The sequence below is a fragment of the Delphinus delphis genome, chromosome 15 (genome assembly GCF_949987515.2).
Source record: "Delphinus delphis chromosome 15, mDelDel1.2, whole genome shotgun sequence".
Taxonomy (NCBI): Eukaryota; Metazoa; Chordata; class Mammalia; order Artiodactyla; family Delphinidae; genus Delphinus; species Delphinus delphis.
The window spans coordinates 78398088-78413425 of record NC_082697.1 but is presented as its reverse complement, the minus strand read 5'-3'; the positions used below and the strand labels follow the sequence as shown (position 1 = coordinate 78413425).

General features: G+C 43.8%; 1 non-coding gene across 1 annotated transcript; it reads right to left on the bottom strand.

Annotated features, from left to right (window-relative positions):
* Nucleotides 1-1570: 1570 nt before the first annotated feature.
* On the bottom strand, nt 1571-1643 carry TRNAG-CCC (transfer RNA glycine (anticodon CCC)). The gene has a single exon. It is a non-coding gene; the product is annotated as a tRNA-Gly (tRNA).
* Nucleotides 1644-15338: the final 13695 nt, after the last annotated feature.

Below are 15338 nucleotides of genomic sequence, written 5' to 3'. Positions count from 1 at the left end.
CATGAATAGATTTTGAAAAGTATGAAATATTTCCTATTCATCTATTGGGGTGCTTATGGTTTTTCTTTCTAAAACTGACAATGTGATAACTTACATTAATTTTTTAAGATTATTTTATTTTATTTTATTTTGGCCACACCACGCGGCATGCAGGATCTTAGTTCCCCGACCAGAGATCGAACCCACGCCCCCTGCAGTGGAAGCACAGAGGCTTAACCACCGGACTGCCAGAGAAGTCCCTACATTAATTTTTTTAAATGTTAAAAACTTTGCATTCTTGGAACGAACCCAATTTTGCTATAATGTGTTCAGTTTTGTACATACTGTTGGATTTTATTGGCTAAGATTTTTTTATGATACTTACACCCATAATTCAGAGGAAGATGGTCCTCTAGCTTTCCATTCCCCTGTTATCCTTTTTTTGTTTTGGCATTGAGCTTATACTAGCCTCATATAATATTTGGGTACTATTCTTTTTGTTTTTTCTTTTTCTATTCTCTAGAAGACTATGTATTACGCTCTTGTGGAATTCCTTGAATGTTTGGCAGAAGTCACCTATAAGGCTGCTGTGAATGTTGTCATTTTTTAAAGACTTAACATACCGTTCAATTTCTTTCATTGACTGAAAGAAAAGCACACAACGTTAAGAGCTGTGAGTTGAGTTTTATTCAGTGTTTTGCTAAGGACTATAGCCCAGGAGACAGCCTCTCAGACAGCTCTGAGAAACTGCTCTGAAGATGTGGGGGGAGAAGCCAGTATATATATAATTTTGGCTAAGGAGCACATGCAATCAGGCATACATCTCAGTAGGAAGTTACTGCTAGTCACAAGGAACAGATATCCCAGTTAATGATTCTAGTGCTTTTCTAAGTATGGGAAGATGCAAGAATCTGGGTTCATAAAAATGTTTCCCGAAGTATAGCTAAGTATCTAAGGGCCTGTTTTCCCAGAGTACAAAGTGCCTCGTCCTGTTCTTGGTCTTGAATTCCTTTCAGGCTGCGCTGTAGGTCAGCGACTGCAGTGGCTAATGACTTGATTCTTGGAAAACTGTATGGTATGCAACATTTTTGTTTTACACTTTGATGATTTTCTACGTCATCTTGAGTCAGTTTTGATAATTTGCATTTTTCTAGAAAACTCACCATTCGACTTAAGATTTTAAATTATTGTTAGAAAATGATAGTTTAAATCTCTCTGTCCTCTTTATCATTTCTGAAAATGTTAATTTGTGCCTCTTTTTCTTCTTGAAAATTTTCCCACAGGTTTCTTTTTATAGATCTTCTTTATTATTTATTTGTTTGATGGTTCATTAATTTTTGCTCTTATTTAGGTTCCTTCCTTCCTTCTGATTTCATTTGCTCCATTTTTCTTTTTCTACATTTCTGAGATTATTTGCTCTTTCTTATTTTATATATAATTTATTTTTAAATAGAGGTATTTATGGTTGTACATTGAACTCCTATAGCCACATCCTGCAGTTTTTTTTAATATTAATTAATTAATTTATTTGGCTGCGCTGGGTCTTAGTTGTGGCATGCGGGATCTTTTAGTTGCAGCATGTGGGATCTAGTTCCCTGACCAGGGATCGAACCTGGGCCCCCTGCATTGGGAGTGCAGCGTCTTAACCACTGGACCACCAGGGAAGTCCCTACAGATATTTAGTGTTTGTATTAGTTTCCTATGGCTGCTATAACAAATTGCCACAAACTTGGTGGCTTAAAACAACAGAAATATTTTCTCTCACTGTTTTGGAAATCTGAAAATCAGTGTCACTGGGCCAAAATCAGGGTGTCAGCAGGTTTCCGTATAACACTTACAGGTCCCACAAGTATCTCCAAGCCTGTAAGTGCACAACATTAAATAGCAAATTAAAAACACCATGAAAAGTCAACACATTTTCATGGAATAAAGAAAAAGTCCTCACATTTTCATTTTGCACTGGGATCCACACATTACATAGCTGGCCCTGCTTCTGGGACTCCCGTTACATGTATGTTGATATACTCGATAGCGTTCCACTCAACAATTTTTCTTTATTTTCTGTCTAGTCTTCAGACTGGATCATCCGTATGGACCTATGTATCTTCAAATTTGCTAATGCCTTCTTCTGTCCACTCAAATCTGTTGTTGAGTCTCTCTAGTGAATTTTTTATTTCAGTTACTGTACTTTTCAACTCCAGAATTCCTATCTGGTTCTTTTTAAGCCATTTCCATTTCTTTATTGATGTTCTTTATTTGATAATTGTCATACTTTCCTTTAATTCAATAAACATGTATTCTTTAGTTCTTTGAACATATTTATAATAGCTGATTTAAAGTCTTTGTCTACTAAGTCCAGTGTCTGGGCCCCTTCAGACAGTTTCTTATTACTTCTTTTCCCCCTGTGTTTGGGCAATACTTTCCTGTTCCTTTGCATGTCAGTCAGACCAAAATTTGTGTGTCAGTGCAGCCGTGTCCTAGCTGTGTGAAATTTGTGTGTCGGTGCAGCCGTGTCCTAGCTGTGTGATTTGGAGCAAGCTACTTTATCAGTCTGAGCCTCATTTTCCACAAATGTAAGTTAGAAATAGCTCTGTTGGGAGGATTAAATGAGATCTGCCTCATAATTTTTTACTGAAAACTGAACATTTTAGAGAATATATTGTAACTCTGGATCCTGATCTCCCAGGGACTGTTGTTGTTGATTCTATCGTTGTTGTTGTTTGCTGCTTGGCCGGTTGGTTGACTTAGTGACTTGTCTGGACTAATTCTTTATAGTTTGTCTTCCCCACAGTGTGCAGCCACCGAAGTCTCTGTTCAGTTTTATTCTGGTGTGGTGTTTTGTTGTTGTTGTTGTTGTTTTTGCATCTTGTTTTTACTTTTAAGCTTGACTTCCTAGGTATCACCCCTGGGTCAGCATAGCTTAGTGGCCAGCCAGTGGTTGGTCAGAAGTTTTTCTTAAACACCTTGAGCCCGTGCCTTCCGCCCTTTGCCAAGTGGGTCTGTGTGTGGACTGGGGCACACAAAGTTCAGGCAGGTTACAAGTCTGCCTTGGTTTTTACTTTCTGCTTTTGCACAAGGCCTGATGTTCAGCCAGGGATCTGGAGTGGGGGTCCTCAACTGCACGCACATGTGTGTGCACACCTCTAGATCCCCAGGAATATGTCAGAGCTTCTCGAAGCCCCCTGTGGCTATCTGGTGCCCTACATCTCCTTTTCAAACTTTTGACTGCTCTCTTGCTTGCCCCAGGCAGCACTGTAGCCTTAGGCAAATGTGACGGTGGCCTTTCCCAATTGTTTGCCACCAATCGGTATTATTTTCAACATCACCCCTCACCATGAGCTTTTTTGCAGAGCTCCAAATCAGGTCAGCTCCTCCAGCAGCAGAAGTGAGGCTGCCAGTTTTCATGGCTACCATGTCTTGGCATTGTGGGTGGGGGAGGGGAAATGGAAGCAGCCTGGAGATAAAATGCCACAGACCCACTGTTATTACCGAGGTTCAATTTTTCTTGAATAAATGCCTTTCAATTTGCTGTATGCCTTTAGTTATCTTCCAGAGCACCGAAATAGTTGTATTGGATAATTTTGCCAGTTTTATCATTGCTTTTTCTGAGGAGAGGATTTGCCAAGGTCACTTCCCTCTGTCACTTCCCCTCCTCATTCTTCACTGCTTCTTATAATGCTCTAAGTAGAAATTTCTTCTTCCTGAAGTACATCCATTAGGAATTCTTTCAGAAAGGATCTGTGAGAAATAAAATCTTTTTTCTTTTTAACCTTTATCTGCTTTTTATTACCATGGGAATCTATTTGGACCTAGTTTAAATTATATTTAGTGTTCATAGTGTTTCTTCATTCTTGAGAATCGTGTCTCAACAATTCTGGAAAATTCTTAGTCATTATATCTTCAGATATCTCTACTTCATTCTTTTCATACTCTTTCTGGAATCTCTATTAGACATATGTTGAATATTCTGATTCTATTATCTGTGTCTCCTAACTTCTTTTTCACCATTTCAGTTCTCTATGCTTCTTCAACTCTCTTTTCCAGTTCATTAATCCTCTCTTCTACTGTGTTCAATCTGCTGTTAAATCTACCCCTTGAGGGCTTTATTGTGCTGTTTGTTCCAGTGACTACATTTTCTGTTTTTAGAAACTGTTTCTTTGTCAAATTCTGGGGGTTTTATTGTTCGTTTTCTTAGAGTTTGGATTTCTAACATTGAATTTTATGTTCTCTTCCATGCTGTTGTTGTATAATCTCAAGATCTAGGGGCTCTGATTGTCCTAATTGTCATTTTTAGTCTCATATGTGACAAATTGTGTCAGGGCTTTGACATTAATTGTAATAATGGGTACAATTTCCATTGTAGGTGGGTCCAACTGCCATACTTAGCCCCCCCCCAAAAAATATATATATGCTTGTTTATACATATATATTTTATATTTTATATATATATACACACACACACACACATAATACAGGATGCCTATATACATGTATATATATATGTACATATATATAGGCATCCTGTATTGTTCTGTATTTTTTTTCTTGTAACCCTAGTGCAGGGCCTCATCTCCTGTCACTCCTGGTTATTGACCCTCACTGACACTTAAGGGAAGACACATTATCAACTCATCGACTGTCATCTATGCTGTTTAGTCCCCTCTTTGTTTCTGGACTCCTGAGTTTTCTCTTTCTTCCATGGGAACTCAGCTGTGCATCTAAAATCATTTTTAATTTAATCAAACATTTCAAACAATTTTGCTAGTAGAGTTTTCTGGTTATCCTAGCTGACAAATCAGAAACATATGGGGAGATTTTTCAGAACATGTTTCACAGTCCTTCTTCCCCTGCCAAAATTCTGATACCACCTCCTAGAGAGTCTGCCAAAATCTGGGTGGAGCTGGGACCAGAAATGGGGTGGCGGTGGGGATCATTCCTGTATAATTTGAAAAACAACACAACTCACTTCCTTAGTGTTCTGATTCAGTTCCTGGTGTCTTAGACTTCTGTGCCTAATGCAGTTTCACGGCCCACAGGAGATACGGGGTAAAGATATGCTGAATACATGAATGCATGACTGATTACTGACTGATACTTGTGCAGGTCCGACATGTGATTAAACTAGATAGTAACTGCTCGATAAAGATCATTTTCCCTTCCCCTAAAACAGGAAAGAGGAGCTTACCAGCACCCCATGGGCGTGGCAGGCTCAGGTTAGACTACTCTTAAGGTGGACAGCCTGCATTCCAGCCTTGGTCCAGGTCTCTGAGGACTGTGATGGAGGGCACGAGGGAAGCACGTGAGTTGGCCTGGATTCCATTCTGTGGATTTTCACCCTCATGCACTGGATGAATGGGCCAATCAGCCTGGAGGACAGGCCCTAGGGGGTGCCTCACAGGTCTGTATTAGGCCCTACCTATTTATCTGTTTGGGGGGTGACACAGAGTTGAGAAGGATCAGGACACCTTAGGTGACAGTCAGGACCCTGGATCCCCTCTTTTGCCCCTTAAAGCCTCAGCTTTCCTTCTCCATCCCCTCCCTACTCTTCCAATCTGTCCCCAGCCCTTTCCTGACTCTGTCTCTCTGCAGACGACTCCTCCTTCAGCAGGGCTGCCCACACCAGCGCCTCCAGCTCATCTCTCCAGGTCACCAACCCATTGCAGGAAGACCCAAAGGCTCTTCAAAGGCCAAGTGCACAGACACAGACTCCCCTTTCCCCCAGCATCCTGCCCTCCTTCTGTGATCCCAACTCCAGGGTGTCATCCAACCCACGCAGGCACCTGTGAGTCACCCTGGACTCCGTCCTCCTCTTTCCAAATCTGTTTAGACCAAGTCTCCTGGATGGAATCCACTTCTGGGTATGTCTGCAATCAGGCCTCTGCCTTCCACCTTCCCTCCGCACCATCACCTGAGGTCAGCCACCAGCATGGCCCTCGGGATCATCACACCTCCTAACTCACCTGCAGCCTCTAGTCCGGGGTTGGTGGCCCCTGAGCCTGATCAGGGCCTCAGACTTGTTTTGTCTGCCTCCAACTGTGGTTTGCTTTGCTTCTGCTTTTAAATGAGCTAACACTATCAACTAGAAGATCTCACATACAAGGAAAGAATTCTGGCTGCTCTTGAGTAATTTGCGGGGCCCAAATGCGTGCTGTCCCCTTGGAGGGGCTGTTAGCTGTCCCCAAGTGGCAGCTGTTCCCTGATGATCACAGACCCCTAACCAGTCTGCCTTGCCCCTCAGGGCACTTGAGATTAAGGCTTTTCTCCGGTCTGTAATCATCCTCACTGCTCCCAGCTAAAACTCAAAGTTGACGCTGTCATTCAGCAGTTTGTCCAACGTCCTGCAGAGGAAATCAGCCTCTTTAACCTGGCATTCGAGTCCCTTCCCCAGTCCACCCAGGCCAACCCTCCAGCCTCACCCCAGTCCTTCTCCCCTGGAGAAGCACAGCTTACCCATCTCACAATTCCCATACACATCCCGCTTTCCCAAACCTTTCTGCCTGTAATTGGGCTTTTGTTCCTACTTAGTTTACTTAAGAATGATTGTACTGGACCATATACACAAAAGTGAGTACACTGAGTATAAAACACTGTCTCAGTGAATGAGAGCTGTCTTGGAGGAAAGGCTCTTTTTTTTTTTGCAAACTTTTCATCAGGATAAATTTCAAATACTAAGAAATAATAAGTTAATGAGTCCCTTCTGCCCACTACCTATATTCAACAATTATTAACATTTGTTGATGTATGTATAGGGTTAGCTAGTTGGTTGGTTGGTTTTGCTGAACTATTTGAAATCAGTTTGCAAATATCATTACATTTCACTTCCTGAATATATCAAATACCTAAGCATGCATCTCCTAAAAGCACATTTTCTTCAAAACCACAAAACCATTATTAGACTCAAGAAAATTAACAATAATTCCCAGTATTATCTAACATCTAGTCCATAGTCAGTTTCCCCAGTTTTCTCAGCTAAGCATTTCTCAGCTGTGTTGTCACTGTTGTTTTGTTGGTCACATCAGGATTCAGTTGAGGCTTTAGGGCAACTTTGCATGTTGTGTCTCTTTGTTCTTGTGCCCCCACCAATCCTTTTGTCCCTGACATTTTTTTGTCCCAGGCCAATCATCTTGTATAAATCCTACCTTCTGGATTTGTCATGTTTCCTTGAGGTGTCATTTAACCTTGTTCCTCTATCCCCTTTACTTCCTGTAAATGGGGAGGGAGGTTAAATATAAAGGCTTGACTGGGCTTAGTTAAACATTTTGACAGGAACATCTCATGGGTGATGCGGTGTAAATAGGGGAAAGGAGTTTGATTTAGTCTCCATGGTTTTCTGCTGTTGTTGTTGTTTTTGTGGCAGTGGCGCACAGCATGTGGGACCTTAGTTCCCCAACCAGGGTCCAAACCCATGCCCCCTTCCATGGAAGCACAGAGTCTTAACCACTGGACTGCCAGGGAAGTCCCAAGTCTCCATGTTTAGACTGATGTCTGGAACTGGTGGACATTACAGGGAAAAAGGGAGCTGTGTACAAACATCAGAGCTGCTGAATGTGGCATGGGCTGCCTTGTGAGGTGGTGAGCCCTCATCACCAGGCGCATCCCAGCAGGCGCTGGTGGACCATCAAGTACATTGGTGAGGAGTCTGCTGTTTTGGTTAGAGTGCCAGACCCCCTCACCCGCTGGATACTTTAAGGGGTGCTTTTGCTCGTCACAATGACTGCAAATGTTGTTGATAGACAGTGGACGCTGAGAGCCTTGCAACTTGTGGGACAGTCCCATAAAAAGAGCTGTGTACCCAAGATGCTGTTGAGAACCCTGGGCAAGGGCTTGGTTAGAAAAGGGGCTTTCGAACCACTTTTAGCGATGGAGCTATTTTTCAAACAATAGCTTCACAGAACTGAGTATACAGAATAGAATCACGGTGCTTAAGGCTGGGGTGGCTGCGCTGTGGCCCTTCTCCAGAACCCTAAGGCACCAGAGAACACATGTGAAAACCACAGAGCTGGGTAACCTGAGATCCAGATGCTTCTGAAATTCTCTATCACAGGAGTGGGGTGGTCCATTCCAGGCCCCACGGCCACCATCACTCACGCTGTGGGTACCTGCAGGCAAGTGCTGGCCCTCTCAGGCTCAGGTGAGGGGACAGCAGTGCCCACTTGCCCTTACAAGGACTGCAGGAAGCGTGGTCCAGCCAATGCCTGGCTTGTGGCGGGGGCTCCATAATGTTTGTTAAAGCTTAATCTGAAACTCATTTGTTTTCTTGAATAAGAAATACATTCACATGGTAGGAAATTCAGAAGGCACACACAATTATACTGTGGCTTCCCCAGCGGACGAAGGTTAATGCTCTTCCCAGCACACACTTCTTTTTAATGGGCGTGTACTCCTCTGTGTTTTTCTTTCCATCTCAGAATCTCAGAGATCATTTCATTCCAGTTACATGGAAAGGTTTCTCATTCCTTTTCTGTAACTTCTTTTTTTAAGTATAATATACATATATAAAAGTGAACGTAAGGGAAAAAGCTCAATGAATTTTCACACACCCAAGAGACCAGCGCCCAGATGAAGAGGCAGATTCCAGCCTCCCAATGCCAGCATGTGCTACCCCAAAAGTAACCGCTATCCTGACTTCTAACACTGGAGTTTCGTTTTGCCTGCTTTTGGACTTTTATTATAGAAATAGACTCAGTATGTTCTCTTTTGTGTCTGGCTTCTTTCATTCAACATTACGTCTGTGAAATTCATCCACACCGTGTGTAGTTGTAGCTGATTCATTCTCACATTTGTGAGCTACTCTGTTGAATGACGTGACTATTTATTCATCTATTCTACTGTTGCTGGGCTTCTGGGTGTGTTCCAAGGTTTTGTTGTACCTAATAGTGCTGTTTGTGGATCAGGCACTGCCCAGGAACAAATCCAGCTCCCACCCTTGGTGCCCTGGGGAAGCTGGTGGGTGCATTTTGCAGTTGCACTGTCATTCATTCCTGTGGCAGGGGTCCATGAGTTTGAGTTTCGGCCCAGACCCCTCATTACAGCTCCTTTATATTCCCTCTTACTATCCCTGTCCTCAGGCGGCCGTGGTTTACCCAAGCCTCAAATCTTTCTGTAGTTCCCAGAGAGCTTGCAGAGAACAAGATTATCCTGCCCTCCAGGCACTCCCTGTGAAACCCACATAGCCCTTGAGGAAGGGCGTTCACAGCCTGAGGCACAGCAGTTGTCTTTGGGAAGGGGAATTGGGCGGCCTGAAGCCCAGAGTGCCCGGATGGGGAGGACAGACCTCTCACCTTAAACCCCTGGATGAATTTTAAATATTGTGTGTCATGCATATAAAACTTACTCTTTTTTTTTTTTTTTTTTGTGGTACACGGGCCTCTCACCGCTGTGGCCTCTCCCATTGCGGAGCACAGGCTCCGACGTGCAGGCTCAGCGGCCATGGCTCACGGGCCCAGCAGCTCCGCGGCATGTGGGATCCTCCCGGACCGGGGCACGAACCCGCGTCCCCTGCATCGGCAGGCGGACTCCCAACCACTGCGCCACCAGGGAAGTCCTATAAAGCTTACTCTTAAAAACAAATGTTATACATGTGTGTACATATACACATAGAATACATATATTAGAGTGTTTGGGGAACATAGACGGCGGGCTTTCTAGGGGAGGTGACATTTGAGATTTTGGCTTTTAAAGAAAATGAGCCCATCAGGAAAGCGGGTTGGGGGTGATAGAGAGGGCCTGCGAGGAAGAGGGAATGGCTAGCGTGGGCAAAGGCCTTCAGGCTTGGGAAAGCGGGAAGAGTTTGGGGAATCCCAAGATGCGTGAGGCTGTAACGGAGGCACCCAGCGGAGCTGGAGCCCCTGGAGGAAGAGCTCTCCAGGGAGAGTCTGGGGTCAGGAAAGGGCTGAGGACAGAATGGAGGAGTGGGGAGGGGATGGAGAAGGAAAGCTGAAATTTTTAAGGGGCAAAAGAGGTCATCCAGGGTCCTGTCACCTAAGGTGTCCCTGATCCTTCTCAACTTTGTGTCACCCCTCAAATAGATAAATAGACGGGGCCTAATACAGACCCCTGAGGCACCCCCTAGGGCCTGTCCTCCAGGCTGACTGGCTCTTTCCTCAAGCACGTATGGGTCCAAATTCACAGAATGGAATCCAGGCCAACCCACATGCTTCCCATGTGACCTCCATCAGGGTCCTCAGAGACCTGGACCAAGGCTGGAATGCAGGTTGTCCATGCCCTAGGATTAGTCTGACCTGAGCCTGGGGAGGTGGTGAGCTCCTGCTTCCTTTCCAAGGCTGCACTGTCCAATATGGGAGCCACCAGCCACATCTGGCTATTTAAATCTCAACGTCCACTGGTTAAAATTAAATAAAAATCAGTTCCACAGCCACACGAGCTGCCTTTCAAATGCTCAATACCTCCTCAAGGTGTACAGAACAGAAATTATATCAAATGCTCAGCTGAGGTCCCAGGAAAGAAAGAGAAATCCCAAATGCCAGAAACAAGAGGGGACTGACCCCAACAGACGACAGCTAATGAGCTCACCCTGCTTCTGGGGTGAGGATGGGGTGAGAAGCAGGGGCTTGTGCTTAAGCGCATGTGGGGACAGAAGACAGCCTTGGGAGCACACTTAAGGTCAGGGCAGATCCTGAGATCTCTGTATAAGGCTGGACCCTTGAAAAGCTGCACTCTGGGCAAAAGGGCGAACTTGAGAAAAAACGCCCATCTACAAGGAGGTGACAAGCAAGCCTGTCTGTTTCAGCCTGAGAATCCAAAGCTCCCAACTCAGCATCGCACGGTTTGGGATGTCAATTTACTGGACAGGAATGGTCCAGAAACTCCCAACTCTAAGCAATGACATAAACACTGAACATAGTCTGGTGATACTTCTGGGAGATAAGCAAAAAGGGAAAAGCTTTGAAGCCATGCTCCCAAGACCCAGGCTGCAACAGGCTCTATTGGAGGAAAAAAATAAAAGAACCCACCACCCTAAGGGTGAGCTCATAGCAAGAAATGTCACAATCCCTGGGGGAACATTCCATGAGGATTGAAAGTCAGAAGACACAACAAATACAAGATAACAGGCCCACGGTCTCCAGAACACACAAGGGTCTGACAGAGAACACAAAGTAAGTCTGTTAGAGATGAGTGGTTGCCTTTGGGGGGAAGGAGTGGGCATGAGAGAGGCTTCTGGGGGTACTGAATGTTCTGTGTCCCGACCCAAGTGCTGGTTACATGCGTTTGTTCAGTTTTGAAAATTTACTGAGGTACATACCTATGATTTGTGTACTTTTTCGGATGTATGTTATAATTCAATAAAGTGACATAATAAATAATTAAAGGAAAAATATTAGGAATCAGAATTCTAAAGAATAAGACATTATGGGGGTGGAAACAGAGGAGGCAGGTTTTAAGAAGAATCAAATAGAACTTTTAAAGATGAAAAATGGGGACTTCCCTGGTGGCGCAGTGGTTAAGAATCCGCCTGCCAATGCAGGGGACACGGGTTCGAGCCCTGGTCCAGGAAGATCCCACATGCCGCGGAGCAACTAAGCCTGTGCGCCACAACTACTGAGCCTGCTCTCTAGAGCCCGCAAGCCACAACTACTGAGCCCATGCGCTACAACTACTGAAGCCCGCGCAGCTAGAGCCCGTGCTCCGCAATGAGAGAAGCCACTGCAATGAGAAGCCTGTGCATCGCAACAAAGAGTAGCCCCCACTCGCCGCAACTAGAGAAAGCCCACGCACAGCAATGAAAACCCAACACTGCCAAAAATAAGTAAATATTAAAATAAATAAATTTTAAAAATAAAGATGAAAAATGCACTCAATGAAACAAATTTTTATAAGGGAAATGAGTTATGTAACAGGTTAAATGTACCTGAAATGAAAATTACTGACCTGGGAGACATATCTGAGGAACAGATTAAATGTGCCCAGAAAGCACAGAAAGCCAAAATGGTGGAAAATATAAAAGAAAAGTTAGGGGACATAGAAAAGAGAATAACAAATTCGACACAGGTCTAATAGGTTCTATAAGGAGAAAGAAAGAATGTGGGGAAGACAATATTTAAAGAGAGAATGATTACTAATTTTCCAGAGTTGATCAAAGACACAATTTTAAAGATTCAAGAAGCAGAAACTCTACCCCTGCTCAGAAACAATAAGTCCACATTAATTTTAATAAGTATTTTATTTATTTAGCCGCTCCTTGCAGCTTTCGGGAACTTAACTCCCCAACCAGGGATTGAACCCAGGCCACAGCAGTGAAAGCACCAAGTCCTAACCACTGGACCACCAGGGAATTCCCAATAAGTCCACATTTAGAACCATCATAGTGAAAAGGCAGAACAAAGGCCAAAAGAAAAACTGTTTAAAGCTACCAGAGGGGAAAATGCTGATAATCTGACAGTGAGATTGACAGCAAAACAACAGCAACATCAGAAGACAAAAAGGGCAAATGGAACATCATCATTAGATTCTACAGGAAAATAATTCCCAACCGTGGAATCGATACCCACCTTAGTCATCATTCAATATTGAAAGTAAAATAAAATTTTTTTCAGAAACGACTCAGAGAATTCTCTCTCATAAATCCTTTCTGAGAGTATTATAAAGGATGTACTCCAGGAAGAAAGAACTAGAATTCAGAACAAAGTGGTCAGTTGCAAGAAGTGATGAGAACAAAGACATGATTAGTACACATGTGGACAAATCTAAACAAGCCTGGACTTTTAAGAAGACTAATTTTGGTGTTGAAAATAAAATACTGGAAATTGATAACTTTTGAGATGTTGTATTTGTTTTTTTATAAATTTATTTATTTATTTATTTTTGGCTGAGTTGTGTCTTTGTTGCTGTGCACTGGCTTTCTCTTGTTGCAGTGAGCGGGGGCTACTCTTCATTGCAGTGGCTTCTCTTGTTGCAGAGAATGGGCTGTAAGCGCATGGGCATCAGTAGTTGTGGCACACAGGCTCAGTAGTTGTGGCTCATGGGCTCTAGAGCGCAGGCTCCGTAGTTGTGGCACACGGGCTTAGTTGCTCCGCGGCATATGGGATCTTCCCGGACCAAGGATCGAACCCCTCTCCCCTGCATTGGCAGGTGGATTCTCAGCCACTGCGCCACCAGGGAAGCCCCTGTATTTGTTTTTTTAGGTGTGCCCTAACCTAGGTGCCACGAACTGGGTGGCCTAAAACAACAGAAGTTTATTATCTTGCAGTTCTGGAGGCCAGAAATCAAGGTGTCAGCAGGGTTGATTCCTTCTGGAGGTTCTGAGGGAGAATCCACTTCACACCTCTCTCCTGGCTTCTGGTAGCTGTTGGCATTCCTTGGCGTTCCTTGGCTTGTAGCTGCATCACTCCAGTCTCTGCCTCCATCCTTACATGGCCTTCCCCTCTGTTCTTTTTTTTTTTAATATTTATTTATTTTATTTATTTATTTTCTTTATTTTTTTGGCTGCACTGGGTCTTAGTTGCAGCATGTGGGATCTTTCATTGCGGCACGGGCTCTTCATTGTGGCGCACCAGGGTTCTCTCTAGTTGTGGTGTGCGGATTTTCTCTCTCTAGTTGTGGTACAGGGGCTCCAGGGCGTGTGGGCTCCAGAGCACGTGGGCTCAGTAGTTGTGGCACATGGGCTTAGTTGACCTGCGGCATGTGGGATCTCAGTTCCCCAACCAGGGATAGAACCTGTGTTGGAAGGAAGATTCTTTTTTTTTATCAATTATTTATTACTATTATTATTTTTTTATTTTTATTTTTTAAATTTTTGGCTGCACTGGGTCTTCATTGCTGCGCGGGCTTTCTCTAGTTGCAGCGAGCGGGGGCTACTCTTTGTTGCGGTGTACGGGCCTCTCATTGCAGTGGCTTCTCTTGTTGCAGAGCACAGGCTCTAGGTGCACAGGCTTCAGTAGCTGTGGCACATGGACTCAGTAGTTGTGGTGCACGGTCTTAGTTGCTCCACAGCATGTGGGATCTTCCCAGACCACGGCTCGAATGTCCCCTGCATTGGCAGGCGGATTCTTAACCACTGCGCCACCAGGGACTCCCTGGAAGGCAGATCCTTTACCACTGGACCACCAGGGAATTCCCTCCTCTGTGTTTCTATCTCACATCTCCCTCTGCCTTTCTCTTCTAAGAATCCCTGTCATTGGATTTAGGGCTCGCCCTAAACCCAGGATGATCTCATCTCTAGATCCTTAACTTAACTACATCTACAAACACCCTTTTTCCTAACAAGATCACATTCACTTGGTTCAGAGGATTAAGACTTGTTTTGGGGGACTACTATTCAACTTACTACAGATGGCTAGAGAGTTATTAAAGAGTTGTAGGGTCCTTGTTTTGTTTTGGATTGATTTTAGACTTTGTGAAATCAAATATGTGTGCTGGAAACTAAATGACAATTTCCCAAATATCTGAAATAAAATTATTATAAGTTGGGAAGGAATAAAAAATTTTGACCGATTTAATAGAAGATAGAACCAAAGAAAGGCAAAGAAAAAGCACAGTATATAGAAAGCACGAAATAGGATGACATAAATAATCCAAATATAGCAGGACTCACAATAAATGAAAATGCACTAACTCACCAATTAACAGGTAGACATTACCTGGTTACATGCTGTTCATACTGTTTAACCATATACTATTTATGAGGCCCACCTCAAAATATAAAGATTCAGAAAGGCTAAATATAAAGGGATGAAAGAAAATGTGCTAAGCAAAGAAAGCTGGTGTGCTTCTGTGTGTCCTACACATTAGTAAAGACATTTAAATAGACTTTGAGCCCTCCCCACCCCCCAAAAAAAATTAGGAATAGAGAGAAGGCTCACTACATAATGTTAAAGGATTAGCAGACCAAGAAGATAAGATTATTTAAACTCGTATGCAATAGCAACAAAGAGTCTCCAAATATACAGTGCCAAAATTACAGAGAATAAATTGACAAGTCCACAACCACAGTGTGGAGATTTTAATATACGTCTCCCATTAGTTGAGAGCTAGCTCAAGCGGACAAAAATTAGTGAGGACACAGAAGAGTTAACCTACCTTCACAAAACTCCATATTCAACAATTAGAGACTACACATGGAACACTTTCAAAAACTGACCACATGATAAGTCAGAAATAAGCCTTAGGGACTTTCCTGGTGGCACAGTGGTTAAGAATCCGCCTGCCAATGCAGGAGCCATGGGTTCGAGCCCTGATCCGGCAAGATCCCATATGCCGCGGAGCAACTAAGCCCATGTGCCACAACTACTGAGCCTGTGCCCTACAGCCCGCGAGCCACAACTACTGAGCCCACATGCCGCAACTACTGAAGCCCGCGCGCCTAGAGCCCATGCTCCACAACAAGAGAAGCCACCACAATG